Genomic DNA, 23,626 nt, shown 5'->3' with positions numbered 1-23,626 from the left:
TTTCTGTATTCTGTAGAGTCATCTGTTAATTCTTTCTTTTTAATCACTTATTATTCCCTCAACTCTATTATGTATAGTTAATCATTCTTTATGGTGATCATTTTGTGATCAAATTTCACTGTGATCTCTCTCCTGATTGGACACTGACCATTAAGTGGACATAACCAAAATTTTAGCTGAATCAAAATGTGTAGAAGGAAACAATATTGACTCAGTAAATTATGTATACTAAATGAATACAAGAATATTAGGTTTATTGTTGAAATGCAGAAATATTCACATTGATACTAGAATTAAGGAAAGGTTTGTATAGGGATTTTTTAGCTAGTGAAATGATGAAACACAAAACAAACTCATGGAATTTTGCATGCAAATGACAAAAGTTTTATTTTTTGGACACCTACTGTTTTAAAATATGGATATTCCAATGTAATACAAAAAGAAATAAGTAACTTTGTCAAATAAAGTAATAAGTTAAGGAAATTTTGCAATTATGATGTTGAGATATAGCTATTCACCTAAAATATCTAATTAGAATATGACATTTGAAACTGGACTCTTTCACAAAGCAAATAACCCCCCAACCCCACGAAACTAGGACTTATTGTATCTCCAAACTCTGCTTGGAAAACAGTTTTATGTGTTGTATTTCATTAAGACATCTATTGAAATTCTATTGAAAAGTCTAAAAACTCTGAAAAATGTAAATATGTACCATGTTCTTGAGTACATAGAATCAATTTCTTAATGTAGATTTTGTGTACACGATGATTCCAGTGAAAATCACAATGGATTTATGGAATCTCTAGAGAATTCCTGAATCTTTTTTTAAATTGAGGAACACTTAAAAATTAAATATGTCAGGATAGAAGCCATTGTATAAGATTTATGTGCAAGAGACATGATTAGTAAATATTTCGGGCAAACAGCCTAAGTATGAAGGAAGGGGATTTAAATTCCAGTAAGTGCTCAGACACTCATTTTTCATTTTGGAAACTACAGGATAATAATTCATCTCTTTCATTTTCTTGGCATTTTCAAAAACCAAAACTAATGTGTGGGTGGTAGTGGTGAGTTTGTGTTTAGGGCTTGTGAACAATAAAGCTACCTATACATACTAGCTATTGGCACTCAAGTTTAGAGAGATTAGCTTTCATAGGGGTTCCTCAAAATAAATAGGAAGGTTTTGAAAGGAAAAACATGGCGAGCCTCTGGACTGTTTCCTTTCATCTTTCTATTAGATACATTTTCACCCATGATAAACCATCCATGTCATCTCCACAAGAGTATCTCATTTATCAGTTTGTAGGTTTTGGGGGCTATTGTAAGTTTAAAATTTTATTAGCTGAATCCCAAATTGTTGAACCCAAATTGTGCAGAGGTTAGGCAAGGCCAAAAAACCTGCAAAACTATGAAAGATAATATGTCTTCATTTGCATTGCTAGCAAATGAGAATTTAGCTCTCACTCCAACATCTGCTGTGAAAGGTTCTAGCTTATGGCGAAGCATTTGGAAAGGAGATATTTTGAGCTGTTTTGAGAATAAGTGTTTTCCCTAAGAGCAACACTGAATCTATCCTTTAGCATACTGAATCAATTTCTGTTTAACATTAGTTAAAGACTATAAGAGAAAACAAAAACTTAAGAGCATACCCAGAAACCTGGTTCTGGTAGAACTTCGGGTCTGGAGATTGTGAATCACAACCAGGATATTAGGTCTGACTTTTCTCTCCTTGCACTTCATAGGTTTACTATTGAGCATCATTACAATCCAAGTAATGGCAGAATTTATTGGAAATTTTGTCCACATCTTCATAATACAGTGAACTTCAGTGACTCTGTAAAGAAACAAAATAATTCTCAGCTGATTGAATCCTCTGGTCTCTGGACATCTCCAGAGTTGTTTGTTTTGAGAAAATCAACAATATGTAACTATGATTTTCTAGGTTCATGCAGGGAAGGGACAAGGAAGAATTATTGTTCTTTAAATTTTTTTTAAAATTTATATATGACAGCAGAATGCATTACAATTCTTATTACACATATAGAGCACAATTTTTCATATCTCTGGCTGTATACAAAGTATATCCATATAATTTGTATCTTCATATATGTACTTTGGATAATAATGACCACCACATTCCACCATCATTTCTAACTCCCTACCCACTCCATTTCCCTCCCACCCCTCTGCCCTATCTGGAGTTCATCTATTCCTCCCATGCTCCCACTCCCTACCTCAATATGAATCAGACTCCTTATATCAGAGAAAACATTGAGCATTTGGTTTTTTTGGGATTGGCTAACTTCACTTAGCATTATCTTCTCTAACTCCATCTATTTACCTGCAAATGCCATGATTTTATTCTCTTTTATTGCTGAGTAATATTCCATTGTGTATATATGCCATATTTTTTATCCATTCATCTATTGAAGGGCATCTAGGTTGGTCCCACAGTTTAGTATTGTGAATCGTGCTGCTATAAACATTGATGTGGCTGTATCCCTGTAGTATGATGTTTTAAAGTCCTTTGGGTATAGTCTGAGGAGAGGAATAGCTGGGTCAAACGGTGGTTCCAAGAATCATTGTTCTTATTGCCTGGTCAGTAATCAACCATTTTAGCACCAGTCTTGCTACTAGCCTAAGCATATTCTATTTATTCTAGATAGCAAATTTCTCCATCCTTACTTTTTTTTTTCACTAAAAGGAAGAGATAAGAGTGCTGTTCTAGTTGGGAACTTTGATCATTTAGTTTTCTCATCCTGCTGGGGCAAACAAAAGTGAGGCCATGCTGGTGAAGGACTATGAAGGAAATGCAACTTGGAAGACCACATTCAGCAATATGGTAAGCCTTTCAAATATGACTGTATTACTCTAGTGAACTTCACATACTTTATTAAATCCTGATCTGTTTTTGCCATGAATCTAATGCCTGTGTAAATATCCCAGAAAGATGCAGCTCCACAGCAAAGGATGCACAGATGCTGTAAAGAAAGTCCTCAAATAATCTTTGCAAAATGTAGTCTTCTTTCTCTTATTTGCCATGCACTTTTGTCTGCAGCCATATCAGGGTGGAGTTCTAATAAGCTTCTTAATGAACTGGTCCCCTTGCTTTACCAGTCTACTGGTATTGTTTATTCTTCAAGCAATTCATATCCTGATTTGGGAAGGAAAGAGCTGAAACAGTTCTTTCTGTGGGTTTTGTGGCAGGAGAGGTGCTGATTAAAGAAAAGAAACCATCAATGTTTATAGCTGCTCAATTCACTATAGCTAAGCTATGGAACCATCTTAGGTGCCCTTTAACAGATGAATGGATAAAGAAATGGAATATCACTCAGCCATAAAGAATAATGAAATTATGGCATTTGCAGGTAAATGGACAAAACTGGAGACTATCATGCTAAGTGAAAAAGGCCAGTTCCCCCAAACCAAAGGCCAAATGTTCTCTCTGATATGTGGATGCTAACACACAATAAGGTGGGGGGAGGGAAGAATAGATATTCATTGGATTCGACAAATGGGAATGAAGGGAAGGGAGGAGGAATGGGAATCGGAAAGAGAGTAGAATGAATTAATCATAAGTTTCCTATGTTCGTATATGAATACATACATATATATATATTTTTGCAAATGATATAGTTATGACAAAACAGTAGGAAAAATTTTAGAATTATGAATTTATGTGTTTCATATACATACTCTATGCAATCCTTCAATTAAAGTGTTTATGATATATTTTTATACATTATCTAGAACTGCCAACTTTTCCTGGGAAATCATTGCTATTTTGCATTGTAATTTGTATTGCATATATGTACTACAGTGTGTTCTGTTTTCATTATTAAATTAAATTAAACCTGAATTACTTTGGATGGCAGAACCATCCAAATTTAAATCACTTTTGAGGTATTTTTTTGTTTGAGATAGATTTATTCCATCATTAATTCTTATTTCATGTTTAATAAAGGGTAAATGGAATTCATATTATAAAAATATGCAGACAATAAAATCAGAGTGTCAAATATATTTTAATTTAGTATATGTATACCATGTACAGTACTGAAGAACAATAGACCTAACATAAATAGTTTTAAAGCTTAAGAAAGGATCATACTACTGAGACAGAGTCTCACTAAGTTGTTTAGGGCTTTGTTAAATTCCTGAGGCTGGCCTTGAACTTGAGATAGTCCTGTCCTAGCCTCCTTAGCTGCTTATATTACAGGCATGAGTCACCACACCTAGCTCTTAAAATGCTTTTTACAGTTAACATGAGAAGTCTTTTCTATCATGAAAAAATGCCCCATATCTAAGTCATGTAAAATTATATATAATTCAATGAGCCTTTCTAAAAACACTGAAACAGCATTTGTGAAATCCAAATAATGATAGGGAATTACTTTAAGTTTTGTTTCTTGAAATTTTGTGTAAAATGTGCAAATATTGACATATTCATTAAAGAAAAGTGAATTATAAGAATGAAATATGTAAACTTATTCAAGAACTGAGTTCTATATGACTATAATAATTATGCAACTTTAACAGTATTACAAAAACAAATCCCAATAATACTACCTAAACTTTTAGGTAATCACTTCCACATCTGGTTTATCTGTTGATTTCTTTATCTTCTATCTCCCCAGTGCAATGTGAGCATGATAAGAGCAGAAATGACGTCTGTGTTGTTTACTGTTGACTTCCAGGATCTAAGGGCCAGTGCAAAGAATAGATGGTCTAAAATGATGCTGTACTGAAGAATGAATGAATGAATAAACCTTATCAGGACTGGTAAACAAATGAAAATAAAACCCGTCACAAAAATCATGTTGGATGGGTTTCCTGATTCTGGTTTCATGTATCCAAATAGTGTATTTCAGAGTAAAAGCCCAGATAACATGTATAAGATTTTGGTAAATTTATGTATATGCATTTTTCTAGTGTGAATGATGCATATTTTTTACTATATTTTGTGGGTAGCTACATTTACTCAGAAATGCCTTTTGATTTTTAAAAATATATTCAGTAATTTCTTACCTTAATAGTATTTTGATATATTTTTATCCAATATCCTTTCTAATTAGGAAAAAAATAGAAATTAGTTTTAAAAAATATTACCATGTTATAAAACTATATAAGAGAAAAACAAAAGTTGTACAACTCAATGAATACTTTATCTGGAGATTTTCAAATCCAAGTGAATGTCAGGGATAAATATGATGTCATTTGTTTGAGAAGGCAGGTCCAGGGAAAAATGTGGTGAACATAAGGTGGCCTCTTCACCATGATCTGAGAGGCAGTGGGGTGAGCACTTGGGCCCAGGACTTTTCCATCAGGGTCCAAGGGAAACCAGATCCAGCATCAATCCATGAAAGAGAGAGGAGCAGCTACGGATATTCTTAGCTCTCTTCTGTCTTCTATTTCTCATTGGCCAGGGTTTACCCTGCCAGAACCATCATCTCAGCTTTTCTGGTTTACATCATCCAGCCCCTTGGTGGCCGTTTCAAAAATAAGATCTGCTCACAGTGTGGACTTTATGAAGGAAGGATAATCTGCAACATAAAATGTGCTTACCAGGAGAATAAGATATAGTCAGGGAATCTGAAGAAGCACTCAAATTTGTTTCTAAAATAGGCCACCTCTTATGCCACTCAATTGAGATGGAGCCATGCGATAGTTCCTGGCTTTATAAATGTATGACTTGTGTAGTCACAGAGTGCGTTGTGCTTGGAGGGCCCTATGCTTGTATTCGTCTCCTCTTGCTATTTTGATTCTAAGACACAGGGGAATCTGTGGAAGAGGTGGCAGTCTTGGAGAAATTCAGTAGCAGTTTAGTCTCCCTTTTTCCTGAGTCCTTTAGAGATAAGCAAAGCATGGTATGCTTGTACTACGCAAATTCCTCTATCAGATTTGATCACTGACTCATCTGGCACCAAGGGCAAAGCAGCTTGGACAACAGTCTGAACCGGGGTAGAGCCCTCTCTTGCTCTGTGTCCACTTGAACCCTTCAGCCTTTAGGGAAATCTGTTAGTGGATTAGGGCAATGTCTTTGAATATGGTGTATGTTGCCACTTTTGATAGGAAATAAAGATAGGGCAACATGATGTTTACTTTAACAAAGATGTTGCAGCATGTGAAAGAGACCACTGAAGTCTTAAAAATTCATTGATATTGGAGTCTTATCAGATTTTTATATACCTTCTTCCAGAGTTTCATAATAATTAAGAAACTTGCCATTTCCTGCACGTGGGTATCAATTAACATAATGTCATTAATACAATACATTTAATGAGCAGGATATTTTACAAAATATAATGAAACTTAGAGCCAGAAAAGTGATATAACGCTAACAGAAAATGGTAAAGATATGTAATTGCATTAAAGACAGAAAAACAAATTGTCTAGATTTTCTCTCTTCATAGGTTTAGATTAAAAAGTATTTACCAACTCAATTGCCAGAGGCTATCTGGCAATAAGTACTATCTCCTGTAGAGCATCTGGCAATGTAATGTAAATTTATATTAATCTGCACCCATCCTATATCCCAGCTGTTTTTGGTAGAGTCTAGATACTTGAATTCAACAGGGATATGAAAAGGAACATGATCCTCTGCAACTTTTAAGGTTTCTGTGCTGGCAGTAATCTATCCCATTCCTTCAAGAGTGTGGTTTTTAATTTTTATTCATTGTCTTTCAGGAAGAGAGAGTTTCAGAGGTTATTCCTTGGTCCTGCTTACAATCATGTCCCTTACTGTACAGCTCAGGAAGCAATATGAGAGTTTTGCCAATGGCCAAATCTGTCCATTTTAACTACACATTTTGAAATAAGGAAAACCCTCAAGTGTATGAAATCTGCCTTGGAATGAAATTCAGTAAAAGCTCTCAAGAGCATGTGACATTTAGAAGCTCCCATTTCATGCAGTGGACCATAAGGTCCCTTTGAGTTGATTCAGTCTCCATATGTAAGACTCCTAGAGAATGTGGATCCAGGCCTTCTCCTCTGGGATGTTGGTAAATGGCAAAAGGTTTTTGGAAAACGTCATATAAACACACTCTAAACATACTTGTGGTGCACTATCAGGGCACTTTATCAGGGACTGAGGGAAGCTTCAGTTGTTAGACTCTGGTTCTTTGCAGAAGCTCAGTGCTCAGAGTCCGGTGAGGGCCTTTGACTTTCCACTTCAAAGACTAAGCTCAAGAATCAACTGCTCAGCTCTCTTGGTTTATAGTATTATTTAGACTGTAACACCTCTTCAACTGCTGTCTCATGAACTCATTTCACAAGGATGTCACTCTCCCCACTTAATCTGAATCTGACATTGCAGGGTCACCAGTGAGTCTTTGCTGCCAGCGCTCAGGCTTCACCCTGCATGGCCCGTGAGCAGGGTGGAGGCAACTTCCATGCTTCTCAAGACACAGCCTCTCCTGCTCTATACTCTGGCTCATCAAGCACTGCTTTTTAGTTTCTTTTGCTACTTCATCCCCTTCCCCTGTGTTTCCCCAGTCAGAAAATATCAGGCAGCCTATCCTAGTTCTTCAATTTGTAACCAGTTATGCTGATGTTGCTCATGATCTCACAATCTCATTCCTAAGAACATAGCTTATCAGTTCCACAGAGATGGGCAAGGCTCATTATTCAAATCCATATAATGATTTATCTACCTACCTACCCATCTCACATTGGAAAGCATACTTTTTTCTTTACATGTTGAAGTTGGATTTAAAAATAAAAATATTAAAACATTTAGGGAAAAAATGGAAACATCAGCAACAATTTTGTTTGAATTTCTATAAAATCAGGGTAATGGTGACCCAGACCTAATTTAGTGTTATTTAAATTAACAGTTGGGCTGGGGTTGTGGCTCAGCGGTAGAGCGCTCACCTAGCACATACGAGGCCCTGGGTTCGATCCTCAGCACCACATAAAAATAAATAAATAAAATAAAGGTATTGTGTCCAACTACAACTAAAAAGTAAATATTTAAGAAAAATAAATAAATTAACAGTATAGATGTTGATAGACTAATATTGAGAGTATCATTATAGATATAATGATCTAAATAGAGAAATGTTTTTAGATGGAATTATGGTGGATTTACCCCTTCTTGATTACTTGCATTTGGTGCAGTCAGTGTATAAAAAAACTGAAATGAAATCTACTAACATCTAACTTCACCTAAATGTAACATTTCCAGAGAACTGGATGGAGACACTGCTCCTTTCCGAGGGCTGACTTGTTATTCTGCTTTGTGGATGAGATGTGTGGGATTTATCATCTGTGCCATCCTACCTTCTCTGGAAACATCTGTCTTCTCTAGAAGCTATTGTTCGGGTGAAAACCTAAACCATTTCTCATCCAGAGTGAAAGGTGCAGTGTTGGGGCCTCAGGGAGAGCTGCTCAGGGATGAACGAAGCCCTCACTGGGACCCAAGTTCTGTCTTTTTTCTTAAAATGTTCATGAAGCTCCTTTACCAGTGCCTGCTCTACACAGCCCCACCCCCAGGGTTATTTGCATTGCTCTTTGTCTCCTTTGCAACTTCTTTGTTACATGGAAGGAACTGAGCTGTAATGCCTCTTCATTGATGGTATAATTTTTTTCCTCCTTCTTCGTTTCCCTTAAATTTTATCCATACAGTCCTATTTTTATCTTTCAACATATATCTCTCCTATATAAAGGGCATTTGAGAGAAGTTTCAAGATATATTGGATTCATTTCCTCTGCTAAGGAGGGTTGTGTTGGATGTTCACAATGCAATGTCTCAAGTCTTTCTCTGCCATGCCTGAAAGTTAGGATACATGTTTTTTTTCTGCTGTTTCTGATAGCTGTGGCTGTATTTCTCTTGTCTGTCCCCTGCTTATTTCTTAGCTGTTGAGGAGAAACAATGTCACCAGGCTACTTATTCCCTATCTTGCCCAGGCAGGGTATCATCCTTCACCTACCTGGGTGCCTGCAGTGAGAGTCATGGAGCAGATGTTGCTGGGAGATGAAGGGAGAGGGATGAAATCTGAAGGTCTCCGGTCCCTACTGGGCAAGGGGCAGACAGAATGAGGAAGATTTTTGGTGTGGGGATGAACTCTTTTGCTGCAGTGACTACTTCAGGGAACCACAGAGAGATTTCCACCATTTTTCACATGCACAAAAGAATATTCCCAAGGTTTACTGAATATTCATATTTATTAAGATATAATATCAACCTGGAAGCAGTTTTAAAGGAATAACTTATCACTGTACTCAGTATGAGGCAGATGTATATTGAATGTTGAAAATCTTCAATTATTGGGATGGGAGGAGAAGGGGATTTGGATTCAAGTAAATGTATTTTTGTGGGTGTGTTGTATGTGCTACAAATGCATTGGTAAAAAGTGAAATGATAAATATTATTCTCAGTACTCAGCATTGTAGAAATAATGAGCTCCAGGATGTTAGACAATCCTGACACTTTGTAAGAAGAGCTCCGGAAAACACCTGCATAGGTTTCTTTGCATACCTAACTTTAAAAAATATTAAAATCCTTAGGGCTTAGTAAGTTCCACATACTTATGCATATATTCATTGCCTGCCATGTTATTAGAATTTTTGTAATCTTACTTGCTCAGAACTCACTTTGCCAGACTAAAATATGTAATTAAGGGAGAAATATCAAAATAATGCAAATAAAAGATTACAGTTTGCATGTTAGCAAATGGGAGCAAAGTGTTTCCTTCATCATTGACTACAAAAAAACTACAGGCTATTGTGTGTGAAGTACACAATATCTCAATGAGATCAGCTGGGCTGTCTGGGAAATGCAATATTTTCATGATAAAAGCTATTAATCCATTCATCAGAAATTTTTGTTTATTTGATGCTCTATCTGTGAGTTTTAAAGGGTGAATGAATATTCAAAATCAGATATACATAGCATTTTAGATGAGTGCCTTAAGAAATCTTCAGCAGTGATATTAGACTTTGAGGCAACCTCTTACAATGGACCATGTCATAGAGAGCATGTTAAAATCATTTTAAGTGTGGAATCCATAACTGGGAGTTTAGGAAATGGATTCATTGTGCTGGTGAACTTCGTGGACTGGGTCAAGAGAAGAAAGATCTCTTCAGTTGATCAAATCCTCACTGCTTTGGCACTCTCCAGAATTGATGTGCTCTAGTCAGTACTCATAAGCTTATTTGTTCCTTCATTTTATCCAGGTTTATTGATAACTGAAAATGATAAGAATGATTAATATTACCTGGATAGTGACTAATCATTTTAACCTCTGGCTTTCTACAAACCTTAGTATCTTTTATTTTTTGAAGATAGCCAATTTTTATAATTCTATTTTTCTTTACCAAAAGTGGAGAGTTAAAAAGGTGGTTTTTGTGATTCTGCTGATGTCTCTGATTCTTTTGTTTTTAAATATTGTATTGATCAACATTTCTAATGAGATCTGGTTTGGTGGACATGAAAGCAACATGTCTTACAGTTCTAGTTCGAGGAAGTTTGCACAATTTTCCAGGTTTCTCTCATCCACCAACTGTATGTTTATGTCCATACTCTTCACTGTATCCCTGCTGGCTTTCTTCTTGCTAATCATCTCTCTGTGGAAACATCTGAAGAAGATGCAGCAAAATAGCAAAGGGTCCCGAGATGCCTGCACCAAGGTCCACATGAAAGTCTTGCAGATTGGGATCACTTTCCCTTATACTATATACCATTTTCTTTTTGTCTTTTGTCACACAAGTTTTAGGCTCTGAATTTCAGGGGGAAAAGCTGGTTGTTCTATTTTGCTGGGCTGCTGGAATTGCTTTTCCTTCCAGCCACTCACTTGTCCTGATTCTAGGCAATGGTAAGCTGAGACAGGTCCCTCTGTCAGTGCTGTGGTGGCTGAGGTGCAGGTCCAGAGATGCTGAGCCACCAGGTCCATAGGCCATTTTGGGATCATCTAGAAAAAAATCAGTTCACAAAAATTCCTGCATTTGTGAATCTATGTTTTTCTAATATTCTCCTTTTATCGACTTTGTGAATTTTATAAAATTCTGTTTGGCACAGGCACTAATCACATTACAACCACATTTATAACCATGTCATAAATAATAAGTTTATTAATACACTTATATACAGAAATATATCATTATAGATGTTTTAAAGAGATCTTTATAGTAACAAATAATATTAATTTTGTGTCAATTATTAACCTTTTGAGATTTTAAAATGAGAAACCTACAATATACAAGCTATTATGTGTATGCATGCATGTGAGACAGTTACTAAAAATAGAATTTTATAATTTCATACACATAAAAACAAGTTTTTACATAGTAAATGTGCCTAAAGTTTTAGCTAAGATGTCAAGAATAAAATGTATACTATGGGAAATCAGATACTCTAAATCTATCTTTTAACTCCAAGTTCCAATTTATAAATTAAGAAAAATTTCCTCAGAATCCCAAAAGTGCTTTATTCTAATAGTTTTGTCTATATTTTGAGTTTCAAATTCCAGAGTTTTTGAAACATATTTATTATTATTAGTGATATGTTATTTAGATTTGGAAATATATTGTATTTTTCAACATAGTTTTCAAGTATGTAACAATCCATTTTGATTTTAATATACACTAATACCAGATCATGGCTGCAGATAGTCTTTTAGTTGAATATCATACTGGTACATTGGTATTTTAGATTTAATTTGTCTCACCATATATCCATATTTTATTATGGTTGCAAATAAGATTGTCAAAGGAATAGAAATTTTGAAAAACTTATAGGTGGCCCCCCAGTAGAGGGAGGAGGTCCCCAAAATTCAAATGATATATTAATAGAAAGAGGCTACTCACAGACACATCCAGAATCTAGTGGGAAAAAAGACATAAAGGAATATATAAATTTGGTGTTTATATTAAACATTATTAAATACTTAACATGGAACTTGGTTATGTGCATATAATAATAATATTGGTTGCATCACAGAAATAGAAAGTAATTTAATTAAATATGTTAAAAATATAAATAGGTTTAAGTTGTGGGATGAGGAGAGGAAAACATGGTCATGTATATTGTATTCAGTGTTGTTGAAACAGATAAGTTAGAACCCTATGTAATTTCAGAAATGAAGAATTCTTTGTTCATGGCTTATTTTCACAAAGAAATCCCTTCAAATTGTAGAGTTTGCATTTGGAATAAATTTTCTTGTTTTCGTAATATTGCTCATTTATTTATTTATTGAAAAAAATATATGTTTAACATCTTTTCTAGGTAGATTCTATGAAATAAAAAGTGGGCATTGGAATAAGTGGCAAGTAAAAAGAGAAAGTTGTTCTGTTTTTGTGGTAGGTTAATATGCATTCTTCATAACTTTTTAATATTCATGTATGTCTAATATTATTCTTCATGTGAAGAACCTGAGTGTCTGAGATGTTAAAAGACTTCTCCAGCAGTGCGCGAAGAGGTCAGCAAAGAGCCAGAGTGATAATCCCCAGTAGAGGGAGGCGGTCCCCCAAATTCAAATATCTATCAATAGAAAGAGGCTACTCACAGACATATCCAGAACCTAGTGAAAAAAAGACTTAAAGGAATATGTAAATTTGGTGCTTATATTAAACATTATTAAATATTATATTTACAATATAATACATATTCTTAAGCTTTAAAAATGATATTTGGTACTTGGTTTATGTGAACTTAAAAAGGTACAATAATTGTTTTTATTTGTTCATTTGGTGAGTTAGAATGCAATTTGCTAAACTATAGCATATGCTTTGCTTTTTACTCTCATCCTCTTTCCTTTTGCAGATAAAAATATCATATCATCTGCATAGTTATTTATAATGATTATTTTATTATTTGAAATAATGTATTACTGAAAATTTTTGTTGGTTTACATATAAAATGGCTTAAACATTCAAATGCTAAGCAGTTGTGGTAATAATTGACATCTCTGTAAATGGAGAGTTGATTGGTGTTTCACCAATAGCATAAAAATCACTTTAGTATTGAGGTACTTTTAAAAATAATTTTCACGGAGAATATTTTTCTTATTTTTCCGCATATGATATTCCAATAAAACCTGTGTTTAAAGTAGCAAATATACAGCTCTATGAGTTTAATACAAGTATAAAATCATGTATCCACCACCACCTTCAGAGCAGATCATCACTCAAAGACTTGCCATGTGCATCTCCTGGGTGATCAAACCTTCATTCCTCTCTGATTCCTGCAAATTCTCATGTGTTCTCTTTTCCTATGTGACTTTTCCAGAACATTACATAAATAGGTTCACTATAGATGGACCTGAAGATTGCCTTTTTTCAGGGTAATTTCTTTGATATTAATTTACATTTTTACTTTTTATGTCTGGTAGCATTTCCTGTATGTGTGTATCACAATTTGCTTTCCATGACCTCTTTAAGGATATTTGGGTTGTTTTTCCAGTTTGGGGTACTTATGAATAAATTGTAATAAAAACAAACAAAAGTATCAAATGTTTTGTAATTCATTAGGATGATCACATATTTCCCTTTTCTCTGACCAATGAAATAATGATACATGTTAACAGTGATACACAAACAATATATAGAATATATACATATTCTAGTTAATGAAATATCATACACATATTCACTTTTGCATATGTTTTAATAAAATTGCAAATATCAGAGGCAAATTGAAATTCAAAGTACCTACAAAGTAATGGGAAGCAATTGCCAAAGAATAAAATAATCAATCTGAGTTTTCTGAGAAATCTCATCAAAAAATTATACGTCACATACAAGTGATTCATATTTTAAAAGTGATGAGGAATTAAGCTGTAATATTTAATTCTTGGCTAAAAAATGCCAGAGGAATTGAATTCACACCATTTCAGAATAAATAAAATTAATGCTATATTATACACATACTTCAGTGAAAATGTTAGTATTGGAAATAGTATTACGGACTGGATCATTTGCCAGAAAAATTTAGTGTTGATGCCCTAAACCCCAATGTGACTGCATTTTAGGACAGGTTCCTTATGGATATAATTCCAGGTTAAATGAGGACATAAGGAGGAATCCTAATCTAATAGGACTTGTGCCCTGGAGAGATACCAGGAGTCTGAGTGTGCACAGAGGGTCACATGAGCTTACAGAGGACAAGTGCTATGAGAAGGTAACCTGAACACCAGCCAGCAAGAGTGGCCTCAACAGAATCCAGCCCTACTGGCCCCTTGATCTTGGACATCCAGCCTTTGAACTGTGAGAAAAAAAATTTGTTGTTTAAATGGCCAGTTTGTTAAGGCAGCCTAAGCCCATTAATATGAAGACAAAAATTTAAAGGGAAAAGAATGAAGTTGAGCAAATAAAATGTTTAAGTAAGCTGAGAAAAATAACTAACCATTGGCTGAAATAAGGTGTAATAAAGTTGATATTTTGTAATTTAAAGCAAGTTAACGTTAAGATTCTACATGAATAGGAATGAATGATTTATTCTACTGTCTTTCCTATTACTATCCCCACTTCCTTCCCTTCATTCACCTTTGTCTAATCCAATGAACTTCTATTCTTTCCTCCTCAACCCCTCCTTATTGTGTGTTAGCATTGGTATATCAGAGAAAACATTCAGCCTTTTTTTTTTTTGGATTGGCTAACAGTGTACAACCAAAAGAATGGGAAGCTATACTTCATGTAGGTATAATATGTCAAAATACACTATACAATCATCTATATCTAAAAAGAACAAATTAAAAAAAGACATAATTTACATACCATAAAAAGCTTCTATGTAAAATAAAATAACTCAAAATGATTAAATTTTATCCTATGTAGATTATTCTGTGAAATTTGGTTAATAAAACAAAAATATTTATATATGTGTATTGGAAGTCTTGACCTGTGCAAAGGGATTTAAAACCACGTCAAGGTCTTTACTCAGATCGACAGGAGACAGTGATATAACTAATCATGATTAGAAAGAGATGTGGTATGTAAATTGCAAAATGTATGATACCTAATAAAAAAATTAAAATAACAAGTAAACTGCTAAATAGTGAGCTGGGGGTGGGGGATGGGTAGGAAAAAATGGCATTTCCAAGACAAAGCAGACAGGAATATTTAGAGAAGAAAAGAGAAAGCATGATGAGCAACTGAAGAGGCCATTTGAACTTAATATAGTTAGAAATCACTAAATGAATTAAGTTAATCATTAATAAAAACACTCAAATTTCAGATTAGTCTATATTTATTAAACATACAAATTTAGTATTATACACATTTTCTATGATAAATCATATATTTTATAAATATAAATTTTGTATGTTTTTTCATATATTACAGCCTATAAATGAATTGCATCTAAAAACAGATATAAATGGTTAAAATATGTGAATAACTATATAAAAATTTAAATGGTCAAGGGACTGCTAGGTATTTTCCAATATTCATTCTTCCACTTCTGGTTTATGACAGAACCTCAATGTTATCACGTGTCTGATCTACTAAATATTGGATGCTTTTGTTAGATGAGTTGTAAACTTTCATCTAAATTAATCACTAAGTTTTTACTCACTTATTTAGCTTTGTAGTATGATCCTGAATTCTGAAACTACATACCAATTAAACAAAATCTGGGGAAGCAATGCAAATATCAGATAAAATGTTTATTAAAGTGAAATTAATCAGTGTTTGAACAAAGATATTTAAAGTATAAAGGGAAACAGTAATAGACAAAACACAATAATTGAGACAAAGACTGCTTCTAAAAATGTAGTACCAAGATAAATGCATTAAATTTTTTAAAATGGATAAAATACTGAATCAATATAGAGTATATATTTAAGGTATTTTACAAACTGATAGACGAAAAGAAAGTAGTAAACATAAAAGAGGCATGAATCACATAACTAACAAGATTAATATAATAGGCAAAAGTAGAGTCCTTTACTAACAGAATACACTATCATCTCAACGAAATACATATTTTTTACAAACACAGACTATTGATAAGCCACAAACTCTCAGTGAATGTTAAAGATGGTTATTATAAAAATATTTGATTACCTGGTATAAACAGTACTTTTACTAAAAAGCAATAAAAATAATAATAATGCCCAATTTTGTAATAAAAATTGCTCTTTTTTTAAAAAAATATTTTTGAGTTGTCAATGGAACTTTATTTTATTTATTTATATGTGGTGCCAAAAATCAAACCCAGGGCCTCATATGTGCTAGTCAAGCACTCTAGCACTGAGCCACAACCCTATCCCTAAAAATTTCTTTATAATAAATAAAAGATAAAATGTATCTTGAGGTCAATCCATAATTTAGAATTAAACAATTCTGAAGATTCTTCTTTAATATTTTTTAATTGTACATGGATGCAGTATCTTTATTTTCTTGATTTACTTTTGTGTGGTGCTGAGGATTGAACCCAGTGTCTCACATGTAGGAGGCAAGCGCTTTACCACTGAGCTGCACCCCAGTCACCTGAAGGTACTTCTTAAACTGAGGTTTGAAGATTTCAGTCAAATCTGGAAAATTCATAACTATGGAAATATTTGGTTAAAAAATGTTGAAAAGATGAATGGGTAGAATATTTTTTCTCAATTTTTAAAAATCACTTTGTTTATTTTTTATTGGTGCATTATAATTACATATAATAGTGAGTTCAATATGCCGTACTAGTAGATGCATATAATTGAACATTTAAATCAAGAAGATGTAAATTAATGGCAAAGTAATCTTTAAAAAGGAAGAAAGAAGTTGGAGGGAGTAGAATAGTCTTAACTTGGCCTTGTTGTATACAGACAACTGTACTTAGTGCTCCACATGCAAATCATGTTTAATCCCGGAAAAAAGGGTTTTACTTTTGGAATATAAGAAAAATGAAGGATAAAAAAGATGAAGTGAGCTGGGATTGTGGCTCAGCTATAGAGTGCTTGCTTAGCACGGGCGGGACCCGGGTTTGATTCTCAGCACCACATAAAAATAAAGGCATTGTGTTGTGTCCATCTACAAAAAAGATTCATTCTCTCTCTCTCTCTCTCTCTTAAAAAAAACAAAAAAAAAGATGAAGTATTTTGCACAGGTCCCATAACTATAGAATGGAAAAATTTGAAATGCTAGCACAAGCAATCTAATTCCCAAGCCTTGCATTCTTAAATACTTTATAATCTGCACAGTCTTGTCTTGGTGTCTGCAGGGAATTTGTTCTAGGACTCTTGATGGACTTCAAAATCAATGGATGTTCAGGTCCCCTTTGTAAAAAGATATAATATTTTCATATAACCTACCTATATCCTTTCATATATTTAAATCACATCTAATTTACTTATAATAGTCAAAACAATGTAAATGGTATGCAAATAATATTTATGATATATTTTTAGGGAATAATGACAACAAAAGTTTTGTACATGATAAGTACAGATGTGATCTTTTTCCAAATATTTTTTTATCCACATTAGGTTGAATTCACAGGTGGATACAGAGGGACAACCATAATCATGAAAGAAGAGACTAATGGAATAGAAAACTAAAGGTATAAGCCAAAAACCCAAAGAATTTTAGGTAAAAATTAATAAACAGAAAGAAGCAAATAAAAAATATTGGAAACACAATAATAATCTATAACAAAACTTAAAATAAAAATATATAAACACAGTTTCTCACCAAAAGTACAAAATTCAGGCAAATTGCACATTTTTAGTGCTTGGATGCATACCATAGATGGCTTCTTCATGCCAGACTCTGGTGGTGTGTGGTAGATCAGTCTGACCAGGTTTCCCATTTACTATTTCTATATTATGCCCAGTTGTCTATTTCTTTCTAATTAATTTTCTATCCTTTGTAATACTTAATAATTCTTTATGATAAATGCTTCTTGGTCAAATTTGTATGTGGTTTGTACCCCAACTGAAATCTAAACATTAATAGTTATTGAAATATTACTTGACCCAAAATTTCACTGAACCTATAAGGAAATAATAATATAAGATGTAAGTATAAGGAAACAATAATAACCAAATGAAAAGATTATGTGAAACAAGTACAGGAATATTATACTTAATGGTGAAATGTAGACATTAACAACTAAAGCTAGAATTAAGAGAAGCTTAGAGTTTTTGGCCAAAGCAATGAGAAGAGGTAAAAATGCGTGAAAATGTGAATGCAAAGGACAAGATATTTATTTTTTCTCACAGACAATATTTATGATCAATGTAATTCATGAAGAAATAAGTAGTTTGTCAAATAGAAAAAGTAAGTTTAGGGCTGGGGATGTGGCTCAAGCGGTAACGCGCTTGCTTGGCATGTGCGGGGCGCTGGGTTCGATCCTCAGCACCACATAAAAATAAAATAAAGATGTTGTGTCCACCGAAAACTGAAAAATAAATATTAAAAAATTCTCTGTCTCTTCTCTCTCTCTCTCTCTCTCTCTTTAAAAAAAGTATATTTAGAAAAATTGCCAAAAATAATATTAATGTTTAACTATTTACCAGTAATGTCCATTGAGACTTTAACTTTTGAAACTGGACTTTTTCATAGTAGCAACAAACAGTAGAAGGAGGGCTGAGGATGTAACTTGCCTAGCATGTCGGGGACCTGGGTTTGAGCCCCAGTCCTGAAAAACAAATAATCAATAGAAAGGGCATGACACTAAGTCTAATATATTATATATTATTGAAGCATTTATTTAATTGTATTGAGGAACATGAAAAATATGAATAAATGTTGATATTTACCACTTTTTTTGATCAACAGAACTAATTTCTACACCTACTGTGTCCAAATCCTTGTGTCCAATTCAATGCAGTGAAAAAATCACAGTGGATTTCAGAAATGTCTGTAAAATTTGTGAATATTTTCATTAAATATATTCATTAAATATTTTCATTAAATAATAAATTTTTTTCATTAAATAATAATCTTTTTTTGGTACTAAGGATTGAATGCAGGGGTGCTTTACCATTGAGCTACATTCCTAGTTCTTTATTTTTTTATTTTTTATTTTGAGATAGGGTCTCTCAAATTTGCTGAGGCTGGCCTTGAACTTGTGCTCCTCTTGCCTTGAGTCACTGGGATTACAGATGTGTGCTATTATGCCCTCTTGAATGGTTAAGGATTAAATAGAACCAGGACAGAAGCTTTTGTAAAAGGCCTAAGTATGAGAAACATGCTTGATAAACACTGTGGGTTAAAAAGCTTGAGTGTGAAAGAAGGGGATTCAAATCTCATTAAGTTCTCTGAGACTCACTCTTAATTTTGGAAGTTCTGGGAAAATGATTCGTGCTTTGTAGTCTCTTATAATGTTCTTAGAAGCTTAATGAAATACATGGATTTTATGGTAGTTGTAAGTGAGGGTCTGTGTTTATGGCTTGTAAACAATAAAGCTATGTATATGTACTAGTTATCAGCACTCGATTTTAGGGAGGATTGGCTTTCCTGAAGGTTCCTAAGGAAACTGTGAAACTTTTGATAGGAAAACATAAGCAATCTATAGATTATGTTCTTTAAAGTTTTCTACATATATCCAATATTTTTGTTCAAATGAATTCTCAGTGGTGATCAACCATTCAGTTAATCACTAGATAACTAAGTTCCTTCTATCAATTTAGATTTTTTCTTCATGGTCTATGGATTAAGTTTTTAAATTTACTAGCCAATATGTAAACTTAATGAATTCAAATTATGTACATATTAGACAAGGCAAAAAACTGTAAATCCATGAAAGAGAATATGTCTTCATTTGCATGCTAGCAAATGTGAACTCATATTTCACACCATCAACTGTGAAAGATTGCAGCCTATGGGAGTGATATAAAACATGTGCATAGGGTTTATTTTGAGCTTGTTTGGAAATAACTGTATTTTCCATTAAAAACAGCACCTGTGGTCCTTTTCTATTTGACATAGGTTGCAGAATGCTAAAGAAAACAAGAAGTTTAGTGTCCAGAAACCAGGTGTTGGTAGAACTCAAGGAAAGAGATTATAAATCATAACCAGGATTTATTTATTAAACCCTAGACTTGATAAATTTTCTACTGAATATCCTCTCCATCCAAGTAATGGCAGAATTTGTTTTCAGAAACTTTCTCTGTGTCTTTATAACACTGATGAACTGGCAGTGACTAGGTCAAGAGAAAAAAACATTTCTTTACCTGACAGAATTCTCTATGTTTTGGTCATCTCCAGAGTTGGTTTGTTTCGGGAAAGTTAACACACTGATATAAAACTGTGATTATCCAGGTTCATATAGTGGAGAAGTAAGAATTATTGTTATTTCCTAGGCAGTAATCAATCATTTTAGTACCTGGATTGCTTCTAGCCTCAGCATATTTTGTTTGCTCAAGTTAGTCAATTTCTCCAGATTATTATTTCTTCACTTGAGGAGGAGAGAGAAGAGTGTCATTCTATTGATTCTTTTGAGGATAATGGTGGTTTTATTATTTCATGTTGTAGAAACAATTATAGAAGGGCTGTGAGAATGAATATAAAAGAAATTGAGTGTAAAAACCAGATCGAGGGATGCCATAAATTTTAAAATATGATGGCATTTACTGCAGTAAATTTCATACATGTGAAATACTGTTTCCTGCTGTTAATACACTCCTGTGTAAATTTGTCAGGAAGATGCAGCTCTATGGCACAGGGTCCCAAGATCCCAGCATCAAGTTTCATATGAAAACCTGGAAAACTGTGATCTCCTTTCTCTTATTATCTGCCAGATACTCTCCTTCTGCAACCACATTGGGTTGGAATTCTAACAGGCTGTTGATGCACTGATTTCTTGGAGTTCCCTTGGTACTAGCATCATCTGTCCTTCAAGTCATTCATTTGTTTTACTTTGTGGAAGAAAGAAGCTGAAACAAGCCTTCTATCAGTTCTGTGGCAGGTGAGACACTGGCTGAAATAATGGAAACCTTCATTCAGGTTCATTGATTGCTGTCAGGACTATTGAGTGACTTCTAGCAGAAATCCAACAGCTGAAGTCTGTAACATTATGCTTTCTACCACTTTTTCTGCAGTTTAGTATTTGATTAATTTCTAAAGACATGCCCCCAAAGTCTGGAACCTAAACTTATTAAATAAAAGGACACATGGTCATGTGTATCTTTTTAATAACACATGAGTATATGAAAAATATGAGACAATGACAATAATATGCCCTTAATCATTTTTTTCATGGAAATGACCTAATTATTCAAAATGTGGAAGAAAATTTCAGAAAATTAAGCCATGTGCATTTCACATGCCTACTCCATATTGACCTTCCTTTGAAGTATTTACAATTTTAATTTATACATTATGTAGTACTATCAGCTTATCTCAGGGATCACTGCTATTTACTATTGTACTTTGTATCACACATGAGTACCACTGCATGTTTAGATTTCATTGTTTGAGCCACCAATTTTTTTTGGATGACAAAAAAAAAAACTCAGTTCTAAATGGAATATTGAGGTGGATATGATGAGTTCCGTCATAAACTCTAATTTCATGTTTAATATGAATTGTTAAATGGTATGATTATTGTAAGACATGCACATAATCTGATTCAAGAGTGAGAAAAATATTAGAGTAAATTTAGTATATATATATATATATATATATATATATATATATATATAAACCTTAAGTAGTACAGAAGAATATTAGATTTAATGCAAATAGGTAAAAGTCTTAGAAAAAGATCATTTTTATGACAGGAATGAATCTGATTTAATTGCTGTCATATACTTCCATCTGCAGTAAGGAAAGTCATTTTTTCCAGTTGTTAAATTAAGAAAGACCTTTTTGGAATGATTTCTTTTCTTTTTTTTGGGGTTTGTGATATTGGGGGTCGAATTCAGGGTCTCATGCATGCTAGGCAAGTGCTCTACCCCAGCAAGGAAGACCTTTTCAAAGTTGAGATATGATTTTAAATATTTACATTTTGTCCCAAACCACCAGGGTCTTGCTTTCCAAAAATTTCCTGTATCTTCCATTTTAAAAATGCTTTTTAAACTTAAAAAGAATCTAAACTTTCCTTACTTAAGAAAATAATATAAAAGTAATATGGAAATCATCACACATATTCAATGAACCTTCCTGCATCCGTTAAAATGACATCTATGAAACTTGTATTTGAATTACAGGAAATTTCTCATATACCTGTTCTGTTACCATATGTGAAATGTGGAAACAAGAGAAAGTATATTGATATTACCATTGAGGGCAGATTCTTAGTCTCTTTTGCTGGTTTCTCCTAAAAAGTAAAAAGGCAACCAAAGACTCAGTTTTCACTAGTAATCTCATACAGTCTCCTTACTGAGAATGTAACTATGCACTTCCTTAGAGGTGAATGAAGCTGACTGATCAAATCTGTACCTCTATTTGTCTATTTATCTCACATTGGAAAAAGTACTTTTTCTCCCTAAAATGTAAAACGTATGTTTAAAAGTCATACTACCAGAAACTAGAGAGAAAAAGGGAGTTTCAGTACTACTTTTTATCTGAATTTCTGCTAACCTGTTAGAGTCTGTAAACAAGTCAAAATAACACCTGGCATTCAGCCAGGGGAATGTTAGAGTTCGTAAACAAGTCTGGATGGTGCCTGGCAAAATGCCAAAGGGAGTGGTTTGAGAAGTAACAAAAACAAGCCATTAAGTGTGGAGATTCCTTATTGGTTGACTGATGTATCTAGTTTATGCTAATTAGATAAGCTGTGTGGAATGTATAAATACTGCTCCTGTCCTGCAATAAACGGCTCCTACTCCTGCTGTATCAACGTAAACAAGTTGTTCGTCACCCCCCCGGTTATTTTGCTGCAGACAGACTGCGGCACTAACCTATTGTGATGGTGACCAAGAAACTTATTTAGTTTTATTTAAAAGAAAAACATTAAAGATTTATATGTAGGGGAGGATTATGATTACAAATAATGATGTAAGTAGAGAGATACATAGATTTTGTTTGGTTAAATCCTTTTGGATGACTTGGTATAGTCAGTATATAAGTCTTGCCACAAATGAAAAAAAACTAACATGAAATGCCCTAACTTCTAAGCACACCTAAATGTATTATTGATAGAGAAATACTTGAAGATACTGCCCCTCACTGAAGACCTGACTTGTTTTGCTTTATGGATGAAATGTGGGGAAATTATCCTGGGTACCATCTTCACCTTATCTGGAAAAAGCCTGTCTTCCCTAGAAGCTATTGTGCAGGTGGAAACCTAAACCTAAATTAAAGATTTATATGTCTTGAATAATGGTTACAAATAACCAGAGTGAAAGGTGCAGTGTTGGGGCCTCAGGAAGGCCTGCTCTGGTGTGAGCGCAGCCCTCACTGGTACAGGATGGATTTCTGTCTCTTTTCTAAAAGGGAATGAAGCTCTGTACCAGCGCCCCCACCACACAGCCCCACCCCCAGCACTGTTTGCTTTGCTCTTTGTCTCCTTTCCTACCTCCTCTTGTTACATGGGATGAGCCAAGCCAGGGAAACTTCTTGCCTCTACAAGGATGGTATGCTTGTGCTTCTAAAGAGTTTTCTCTAAAAATGTTCTAATGTTGGCTAATTTATTTTCTCTCTCTCTCAGATTATTTGTGGATTTTTTTCAAGTGATCTTGGTTTCATTTCTTAATGTTCAGAGGTCAGGGTCTGCCCTTCCCAGTATATACCTCATGTCTTTCTCTGCCATCTC

The 23,626-nt window shown here is 33.9% G+C and overlaps 2 pseudogenes; both read left to right on the top strand.

The window, feature by feature from the left end:
• The first annotated feature begins 1,269 nt into the window (after positions 1 to 1,269).
• LOC124087116 (taste receptor type 2 member 43-like) lies at positions 1,270 to 2,704 on the top strand (annotated as a pseudogene).
• Positions 2,705 to 2,788: 84 nt separating this feature from the next.
• Positions 2,789 to 10,897, top strand: LOC124087115 (taste receptor type 2 member 14-like; annotated as a pseudogene).
• Positions 10,898 to 23,626: the final 12,729 nt, after the last annotated feature.

This window comes from Marmota monax, unplaced genomic scaffold (genome assembly GCF_021218885.2).
Source record: "Marmota monax isolate L192 unplaced genomic scaffold, Marmota_monax_Labrador192_F-V1.1 WCK01_AAM20220418_F8-fsc00012, whole genome shotgun sequence".
Classification (NCBI taxonomy): domain Eukaryota; kingdom Metazoa; phylum Chordata; class Mammalia; order Rodentia; family Sciuridae; genus Marmota; species Marmota monax.
Note: the sequence above shows the minus strand (reverse complement) of the source record. Positions and strands in the feature narration are given on the sequence as shown.